General features: G+C 38.7%; 1 pseudogene; it reads left to right on the top strand.

The window, feature by feature from the left end:
• Nucleotides 1-249: 249 nt before the first annotated feature.
• On the top strand, nucleotides 250-6,340 carry LOC103696083 (annotated as a pseudogene).
• The last annotated feature ends 4,492 nt before the right edge of the window (nucleotides 6,341-10,832 follow it).

The raw sequence follows: 10,832 nt of genomic DNA, 5'->3' as shown, positions 1-10,832 counted from the left end.
TTTTAGGAGAACCCACCTATAAATAAGCTCTAATTGTGCCCTTATGATATCAATTTAAAGTTTCTGAAGTTCGTCCACCGGGTGTGAGGCCGAGTTTCTGAAGTTCCTTGGGGGTTGGCGTAAAACTTTCTTCAGGTTTATTTTTTTACTTCTCGTTCGAGTCTTCAATACTACTTTGCATGCAATAATGAGATAGTTTTTTTTCCGTTTCCCCAGACCTTTCTCTTTTAAGTACTGTTCCCTTGCTCAAATTGGATTGCGGCTCGTGGCGTTTCCCTTGTCGTTTCTCAACGCGCTCTTGGAAAACCCTAGGGTTTCGAGCCTCTTCCCTCTCTTCTTCGTTGCACCAATCTTCTTCCCTCGCTCTCCTCTCTTCTTCGAAGAGATAGACGAGGTCGAGTCTGTTTTCGGAGAGATTTCCGGCTAATTGGCCGCCAGATCACGCTTTCTGAGCAGTCTGGTATCGCAAGAACTAGAATTCTGAGGTGATGATCGATATCCTTCTCCTCAGATCGAATATCGACCTGAGACCATTGAATTCCGCGTTTCTCGAGCCAAAGAGGTCGCCTGACATCGATTTTCGCTGTTTTCCCTCACGTTTGGTGTAAAATTTTTCATCTTTGTTGTTTTTTCCAATTACCTCTGTAGGGTCTCGGCGTCTCGCCAAATTAGCGTTTTGGAGTGATTGGCAACAGAATTGAAGTCTTCTTCCTGCACGCTGATCCTTTGGATTGACTGCAGGGCTTGCTGGTGTGTGATCTGGGGGATTGATTGAGAGGTGAGCGGCAGAGAGAGAGAGAAAGTTGTGGGAGTAGCCCTTGTATCATGGGCAGCAGCGAGGCTGGCCAATCGGCTAAGACGCCAAGGACCTCGGAGGCTCAGGTACTTGATCTCATCCTGCTGCTTCAAACTTTGACATTAAGCAGTTTCGTATCCAATTTGGTGGGGGGAAAAAAAAGATAACGTTTTTCCCCTTCTTTTTGGGTCTGTTGGGCCTTGTTCAGGAGCAATCTCCGGCCACTTGCTCCTGCCCTGCTTCCACGGTGTACCCAGACTGGACCAGCTTTCAGGTACAAAAGCTTTGCTTTGTCGGATTCCTTTTACTTAGCAAGAAATTGTGTGTTTTAGGATTCTTATGATCTTGTAATTTTCATTTTAATAGGCATATTCATCGATTCCTCCACATGGATTCTTTCATTCTTCATCCAGTCCCCATGCTCATCATTGCGTGTGGGGAACTCAGGTGTCTTTATCTATTTCATTATTGATTGTCTAAATTATTCTGCTTTTGGGGATTGGATTTCTATATCTTAGTGTTATCTGGGTCCGGGGAAGTTCCAGGCAGTGATATGCATTATGTCCGCAGTTTTAGAACTGTAAATAAGTGAAATTTAGAGGAATTAGACCAGAGGAACTTGCTTTCCTCATTAATTGTTATACTAGTTTGGCACGGTCCTTTTGTTTCTTTGATAGAAATGATCTATAACAGAGCAAATTGGGACAAATTTTTAAGGCTACATTGGTGGGCATGGTGTTGTTGAATAATCTAATAGCCTTTTAGTTGGTAGTTGACTTTGGCCATAAGTATCCTAGACAATAAGTTGATGAAAATCTTAACTTGTGGTACCTGCCAAAAAAAATTAAAAATGTCATTTGACTTTATATACCAGATACCTGAAGCTTAAAGAAACAATGAAGCTTGGAAGTTGGTGATGAAAGTAGAAAAGGATTTCAATCTTCCTTGCTAATAAAGCTGGATTTTTATCGGAATGAAATTGCAGGAGGAAGTGGAATTTTTTCTCTAAACCAGGACCTAAATCTTTTGGGTTGTTTTAAGGCATAAGGGGACTATGTTGAGGACTCTTCGAAAGGTCTTTAGTTGCTTTTCTGTTTTTGGTTGTTTCCATGTGGTCCTTGTTTTTTTCCTGTGGATTTATTAAGTTCATCTTTATGAGACTGAATATATTAGAATAAAAAGAAGCAAAAAGAGGTTACAAACGAAGGGACTAGTGATGGCCAAACAAAGTGTTAATATTCGGTATTAATTTAATCCAATTTTGTTGCTATGCTGCTATATATTTATTCATTTTTTTCTTTGCAGCAATTTATGCCACCATATGGACCGCATCAAATCCATATATGATGTATCCTCTGGAGGATTTTATGCTCATCCATCCATGCCACCGGTAAATTCTTACTAACAAAAGTCAGATTCTTTATTCTGTTATCCTATGAATGCAAAATATTTCCTTCTTCCCAATTTTTTTGAGAGCATCTATGTTTATTTGGTGCAATCCTACAAACATTGAACAGGGATCACACCCATTCAGTCCATACTCTGTGCCTTTCCCAAATGGGAATGCTGAGGCTGTGAGTTAACCTGTTAAGCCAAACGGTTTTTTAACTTATTCTTGTGGCATTGTCATACATTTATGTAGCAAATTAAGATATGTATATTGCATCTTTCAGGGATCTGTGCCTGGTGAAACAGAAATGGATGGTAAATCATCACAGGGTAAGGAAAGAAGTCCCCTCAAAAGATCCCGAGGAAGTTTAGGTAGTTTGAATATGATTACAGGAAAGAACAAATGTAAGCCAGGTAAAACATCAGGGGCATCAGCTAATGGGACCTTCTGTCGAAGGCTATATAATAATGTAGGCCTTAAATTCTTCAGTCATCCTTTGCCTTTTACTTCTGATTGGCCATTCATGCAATTTGTATTGCTTACTCTAATTGTTAAGAGAAATGTGGTTCTTGCAGTGGTGAAAGTGGAATTGAAAGTTCAAGTGAAGAAAGTGATCCCAAATATCTAAATGTGAGCACCAGTCAATTAGTTTTATTATTTTGTAGATCAGCATCTTGTTAGACTATGCTATGCACCTCCTTATTCATCAGTTATCATACAAGTCATGGACTGTGCTTTCTTTCAAGACATCATCTGGTTTTTTTTGCATGTCACGGGACACCAGGGATAGATTATAGAGATATCATTGTTCTAATCTGAGTGGCAGTGTTTGTGGCTAGAACTTAGATGATATGGCTATAGTTTGACAACTGCATAACTATTTACCTCATCTGGCTATTTCAGGTAGTGGTGGTGGCTGCTGTGAAAACAATAAGTTTGGATTTTAAATTTGATATCCCAGGCCGAAGGATCTGAAGGACTGATTTTATTTGCTTGAATAAAGGAAAAGAAAATGCGTATTCACACAAAAAGCATGAGTTATGTGATTGTATTATGTCATGGACTGTTGTGGTTGATATGTATTCATGTTCCAGTAGAACTTATTCTTTTCTGTTTCTCATGCATCATTTTGAAAAATTTTGCTATTGGCTTTTGTATGTTACATTTTTGTTTCAAACAATGTCCTCAAAAAGATATTCTGTTTAGATGAGATGAAGAAACTTAGTTGCTTTTTTATATATATGAAAAGGAAGCCAGTTTGAGTAGGTCAGGAATTGATAGAATAACTAACATTTATAACATGATTAAAGCACATATTTTAGAGTCCTTTGGTTGTTTATAAGGGTATAGTAAGGAGCCTGCTGCATTTCTAATGTGGTAAACAAGTGTTTTGTTAGTGGATGTGCATTTAATTGAAATTCCCAAGGCTCCAGAAAATAGTAAAAGGTGAGAGACAAGCGAAAAAAGTGTGGGCGGTGTTCAGGGCATGCACGAGGTTAAATCAGGACAAAAAAAGGGGGGAGGGGGCATATGTCTGTGTTTGTGTGTGAGAGAAAGGTATAGAGGAGAGAGGCACTGTGCACATAAAAATCAATGGTTTTCCAACACAGGCAAGGAGAACAAATCCACACAAAAGTTCATGTTTTTTCATGTATAAACAGATTCACAGATTCAATGTGTACATACACTTGTTAGGTTTTTTTAGTACATTTACAGTCTGTTGTTCCCTTTTATTAGTCTCTATCGCTCTTATTAAATTTTTCAAAGCAACCATCATGTAAATCTGGTATTCAAACTTACGGCTTTTTTTTTTTTTTTAATGTCTTGCCTTTTTGTTCATTGTTTGGGTTCGGCAAGTGTTTGGATGGTATGGATAAAATTGAAGCCATTTCCCTCTCTTTTTTACTTTCTGGAAATTTTCAGCACTTGCTGTCAGATACATAATCGAATGATCTAAAGGCTGCTGCATCGAAAAGTACTTCAGCTAATTTTATTTTATTTTTCCTTGTGATCCTGCACAGGTTTCTCAACCAAAGACAAGTGATCGAAAAGAACTTTTTGATGGTAGGCCTAATGCTTTTGGTCAGATAATTTCATAAATATCTTTTATTTTAATAATCTGGATGCCTTTATTTCATTTCAGTAAAGACTTCCCTCAGCTGCAGCCCTGCACCAGGTTCTCAGAATGGTCTGACTCACACTCAGATACAGTCACAGGCAATGTTGTCTATTATGCCTATGCGAGCAGGTGGTGCTCCCTCTGGGGTTTCTGGTCCTTCCACAAACTTACGTATAGGGATGGACTATTTGAGTCCTCCAAGTTCATCTTCTCTCCCTCCAGTGCGTGGTAGGGTTCCAGCGACTGTGGTTGCAGGTGCTCTGGTTCCTGGCGGTTCATCAGAGCTTTGGATGCAGGTTTATTTGAGCTCCCACCTTTTGGGTTGTAAATGCAAGTTGTTTTTTAAATAGACACTATTTTGACATTTAATTTCTGGTGGGATGTCATTTATTATTTGGATTTGAGCTTGTCTAGAAGATTTAATGTAGCAAGTATCATATGTGATTTATTCTTGTAATGTGATATATGAGTTCCCTTTTTTCCTTTTAGTGATTAGGCTAATCAAAGTGCACCACTCAAAAGAGAAAAAAATGTTTTAGCACATCTGTTGGTCCATCATTTATTCATTGAACTGCTTCACAAAGGAAAATAAGTTGTAAATAAACATGCTGAACTGCAGTCTAAAGCTTTATTATGGTGTTTAATCAAGATTCTTACTTGCATTGGCATGCCTAGTAAACAAAAAAAAAACACTGCCCCACATAGAAAACAATCTTTCTTATTATATGGTTCATGCCATCTTGCATGTTATTGACTATATGGTTTGTGTACCTATAGTTTGACAATCCCGTTACAAGGTACTCATATAGGGCTAGGCAGGTTGCTCTAATTGGCAGTCGTTCTGTCCCTAATTTCTTCAGGGGCCGAGCATGACTCTTTGTAGATAGACTTCTCATGTTCTGAAGACAGTTGATGTTTTCCAGTTATCTTATTCTCATTTTCCTAAGTTTAATCTAACTTTAGTTTGTCTTTTTCTACTAATAAGTTTCTAGCTGCAGTTGGACAAGTTTAGGAAACAAGTACACATTATGATAGTTCTCAACTTAAATTCTGAAGTTTTGGACTTGTAGTGTGGCATGCGAAAATATGTATCCAGTTTATCTTGTTCTCCGCAAAACCCCTCAAATATATAGAATTTGGTTGCATAATGTTTCCGCTGATGTTTTGTCCATATTCAGGATGAAAGAGAACTCAAACGGCAGAGAAGAAAGCAGTCAAACAGGGAATCTGCACGTAGATCTAGGTTACGCAAGCAGGTAGACAGCATGTTGCTTTTGAATGTTTCAAGCAACAACTTTCTTCCTAATTGAGTATTTTCAGTGCTTCTAGTTCTAGATTATAAAAAAGAAAAGAATTACATTAGTTGTTATATTTTCCAGGCAGAGTGTGAAGAGCTGGCTCGACGAGCTGAGTCTTTGAAAGAGGAAAATACTTCCCTTAGAGCAGAGTTAAACCAGATTAGGAAAGACTATGAGCGAGTGCTTTCTGAGAACACCTCTTTTAAGGTGATGCCCTTACCTTGGTTCAATGGTTTAGCTGTATGCGACACATTTGTTGTGAGTGTTGATTTTTAATGCAACTTTGCAGGAGGGACTTGGGGAAATACAAGGAACAAATGATCCAAGACTCGGTAGAAATGAACAAAATTCTGGCAATGATAACAATAAAAGGCACGTGGATTCTGATGAGCAAGCAGGGGAAAAGATCTCGTGCAGAGGCTAAAGTCTAAAGCCTTGCCTGCTTCGGACCATATCCTGGAGTGCAACCCTGACTTAATTATTAGCACACCCAAATTAAGTAGTATGATAGAGTTATGATAGAGTTTGAAGATTACAATTGTTGCAGTTGATTCGGATTAGGTAGTTATGATGTCCCTGCTGACTTCCCTAGGCTTATTCCTCTTGTAATTTTTGTCTTATTTTTTTAAGGTCAAGCTTTTAAGCAAGACATAGGGTCAAAATCCAGTTTCACCTTGTCTCATCTTACTTGTAAACAGTTTGATGCAATATATATTTATTGAGAGAGAATTATTGTTTGTGCAGTTCTTTTTAGATTTATACAGTTGAATCTGGGTGATGCTGCATTAATACTTTGTTCAGTGGAGAACTAGGGTCATATTCTGACAGAGGTTTTTGGGGAAAAAATATTTGGCGTATGCTGTGCTAGAAATATATATTTTGTGCATATTTTGCATATAAGCTACTGCTAATGGTTTGAATCCTTAGATGGATTTGAGAATCTCAGTTTCTGTAACGGATTTTCAGCATGCTCAGGGAATTTGCTTCGTTGGCAGATTGTACAAGCTTGAGCCTAAAACTGGTGTTTCCAAATTTTACGTTTACATATTTTGCTTTGAATCTTTTGAATCCGGTTGAAACTGCTACAAAGCAGAATGTTCCTCAACGGATTAGGCTGTGCCATTGTGACGTTGGGAGCAAGAGATGCTATTCACCTAAAAACCTGCTGTGATGGATATTGCATGTCTCCGGTGAAAGGGCAAATCTGTTGTTTTTTTTCCTATGAAATTGTCAGAAATGGTCCCTCAAAGGCTTATGCAATTTAATTTACTGGCTTAAAGGTTTCTACATGGAGGTGGTTCTGTTATGCAATATACTAACTTCAATGATCTTACCAGAGAAGTTCTATGTATTTGGAAAACCAGATTTTCATTGATTTCCCCAAGTTTAGTTGGTGATAGGATTACGTATGATGCTTTGGTGGTAAGTATTCATCTTAGGAAAAGATCAGAAATTGCAATTACTGTGGGAAGCATCCATTTTTTCAGAGCCTCCAAGCAAGAGTCCTCTTCTATATCGAAGTTTCAGTATTAAAAATAATAGTTTGGTGATAAACAGTCCTGCCAAGTGAAGTTTGGAAGAAATTGACATCCTAGGTCCATCGTCAAATTGCACTGGTACTGGACTAAGGCCCTGTTTGGGGGAGCTGTTGGCAGTAGAGCTGTTGGAAGTAGAGTTGTCTAAAGTAGAGCTGTTATAAAAAGCTGTTTGTTGTTTGGTAACTATATTTTTAAAGTGCTGTGGCACTTTAACATATGTTTGGTAAACAAACTGAGAAAGTACTTTTATATGACAAAATTACCATAAAGGACATTGCATAGTATTATACAATAGAGCATGATAAAACATAACATATACATAATATACGATATAGTATAATATTACTGTAATATAAAATATTATTATTATAATATAGTAATATGATATTGCATAGCATAGCATAATGGTAATATAATTATTAGAGTAAATTAATTTTCTATTATATAACATAATATTAAATTATTTAACATAACATATTAATGTATTATGATATAATGTAATATATATTATATTTATAGTATAATACAATAATAAAGATATAAAATATTATAATTATTAGTATTAATTAATTTCTCATAATATAACATAATATTAAATTATTTAAAATAACATATTAATGTATTATGATATAAGGTAATATAATATAATATGTATAGTATAATACAATAATAAAGGTATAAAATAATATATTATTAGTATAAATTAATCTCTCATAATATAACATAATATTAAATTATTTAACATTACATATTAATGTATTATGATATAATGTAATATAATAATATATTTATAGTATAATACAACAATAAATAACCATTTATCTGTTTAATAGATTATCTTTTTATTTAATTATTTGCAATGGCGACAAATTCACTATACTTATCAATATCATAAGGATCAGATTATTTGCCACTCACTCATTATTTTTCTTTTTATTTATTTATTTATACGTTCATTCGTATATATATTTTTATTTATGCATTTATTTATTTATTATTTTATCCATTGAAATGTATTTATTTATTATCTTATTTATTTATTCATTCATTCATTCATTTATATAAATATTTATTTATTTATTTATTTATTCTTTTCTTTTCTTTTCTTTTCTTTTATTTTATTTTTTTTTCTTCTTTTTTTTCCTTTTCTTTTTTTCTTCTCTTCTTCTCCTTCCTTCCTCTGCCCCCTTCTCCGTTCTTCTCCTCCCGCGCGGCCGACAGCACCGGAAGGGGGCCAGGCCGCGGCGGCCGCGGGAGGGGGCCGGGCCGTGGCCGGCGGCAGTCTCGGTGGCCGACGGCGCCGGAGGGGGTGCGGCACTATGGTGGCGGGGGAGAGGGAGGGGGTGCGGTGGCGGGGGAGAGGGAGGGGGTGCGGCACTGCAGCGGCGGGGGAGAGGGAGGGGATGCGGCGGCGGGGGAGAGGGAGGCACTGCAGAGGCGGCGTGGGAGAGGGAGGGGGTGCGGCGGCGTGGGAGAGGGAGGGGGTGCGGCGGCGGGGGAGAGGGAGGCACAGCAGCGGCGGCGGCGGCGGCGGTGCGGGGGGAGGGGGGGTGCGGGTGGGTTGGGAGGTGGGTTGGGAGAGGAACAGGCGGGCGGGGGGGGGGGGGGTGCGGGTGGATTGGGAGGTGGGTTGGGAGAGGAACAGGCAGTGAGACGGTTTTGGGGAAGGAATTTTTTTTTAAAATGGGGGTATTTTGGTCAAAAATATAGCTTTCCGAAAAAGCTGAAACAACTTCCTCCCAAAAGCTCCAAATTGGAGCTTCCTCCCAAAAGCTATTTTCAGCTTCCCGCAAAAGCTAAAACAGCTTTTTAAAAAATTTACCAAACACAGTTTTTTATCTAAAAGTACTCCAAAAGCTCCCCCAAACAGGGCCTAATTGTAGGATCCATACCCGAGGGACCTAACAATAGAGGAGGAGGTGGTGGTGGTGGTGGCAAGGGGAAGCTGATGGCGGTTCTACTCAGGAGCGGCTTAATGCATTTGGAGGTCTAAGGTGAACTCACTAAGAGGCCCTTTTTTTATTTTTTTATTTTTTTTAATAATGCTGCAGTTGGAGTTGCATTAGAGCAGGTGGCTCTATTGGGCATTGCCTTCTTCATAATACCATGTATTCCATGGCAGCAGATTGAAGTTCCTGCAGTACAGATATTTGGGCTGACGAAATGGATGTCATTGAGGTAAAGACTTTTCCTGCCTTTGTTTTATATTCTGATTTTATAATCTTGCTGATATGTAGGAACGATGGTTCCTGAGGGGAGATGTGTCAAGTCATTGAACAGGAGCGGTGAAGGGATTGAATGCCTTGACAAGAACTCCATCACCTTGTTCTCGGGAATGGAGTCCTTTGCCAGCATCCTTCACCATATTAATCAGCATCTCTTCAATCCCTTGTGTAATAGTTGGCATGTTGCATCTCTTGCACTGCTCCTAAGATATCTTTGTTCTTCTGCGAAGGCTTGCCAACGGCTGAAGCAGATATTATGAGAGCCATGTGCAAGCTTGGTATATCAGGTAAATAGACATGGAGGATCTAATGATGCTCCTGTCGCTTATTCGAACTTCTGCTCATTGGAAGCCACTGAGTTTGGATGTTGCTGTATTGTAGGATGGATCCACACGCATCTCTGCTGCTGCAACTTCTAGGTTCATATACATCTCGCATGGATGAACTTTTCATCGCCAGGATTTATAGGTGACCTTGCAGTTTCTTATGGTTCATGACTCATATTAAGTAGTTGATAGACAATGATCTCCCATTATATACCCATTATATACTAGCAATTGCTTTAGTATGTATCTATCTTTGGTGGTTATCTTTCTTTGTTCTTCAAGCCGAAATTGCCTGCCTGCGGCCCTTGCTATATAATGTATCTTTGATGATCACAGACAAGCAGCAGGTATTTGTTGGTGTCTAGAGAGCCAAAGGTTTGCTTGGTTATGTGTCAACACTCATCTTTCCTAAGATTATCAGATTGTGTCAGACCAAGTAGAAATATGGAGGTACTACATGTTCTGGCTTCATTTGTTTTGCCTCATTGGTGCTGTATCTGTGTTACTTGGGGTTGGTGGTGTTTGACTAGCAAGTTATTGGAACAGTCACCCCTGGAGCTACGGTAACTATTAGTTAGGTATTCAGTCATTTGAATGGTTGTAAGAGTTGTAAACGTTTATGTAAATGTTCTCAATTTGTCTTGCTGTTTAATAGTTAGATTTGCAGCAACACATCAAATGGAGTTCTGGGGAAAAATGATGAACATCTATTTCAGCACATTGAACAGCAAGACAAATTGAACCAAGAACGAGCATGACCTATTTCATTTGGATTGTTTGCAACAAATTTCCCCAACCACGCCCCCCCCCCCCCCCCCCGCCCCCCCCTCCCCGGGCGGCAAGACCGAACCTATTTCGACACATTCTAGAGGAAAAAATTGGTAATGCTTGTTCTCAGCTTGAACTTTGCTGACATTCTTTGGTATGATCAAACCCAGCCTGAGAAGCTTAATTCTTTGGTTGTCTACTGGTGGACCTCTCAGCCATTATTGAATGCATGGGAATCCCTTTACCTGCCATTGTTGCGGGTTGTGGATTTGGAAGCGATAGTTTTTGTGGTTTTAATTGTTTCAAGGCTAAATTGCAGGGGAAAAAGTGCTGCGCTACCTGATTCTAACCTCAGACCGAAAACTACCTGCT

Source organism: Phoenix dactylifera, unplaced genomic scaffold (assembly GCF_009389715.1).
Source record: "Phoenix dactylifera cultivar Barhee BC4 unplaced genomic scaffold, palm_55x_up_171113_PBpolish2nd_filt_p 001439F, whole genome shotgun sequence".
NCBI classification, from domain to species: domain Eukaryota; kingdom Viridiplantae; phylum Streptophyta; class Magnoliopsida; order Arecales; family Arecaceae; genus Phoenix; species Phoenix dactylifera.
The sequence above is the reverse complement of the archived record's forward strand: the minus strand, read 5'-3'. Positions and strand labels throughout refer to the sequence as shown.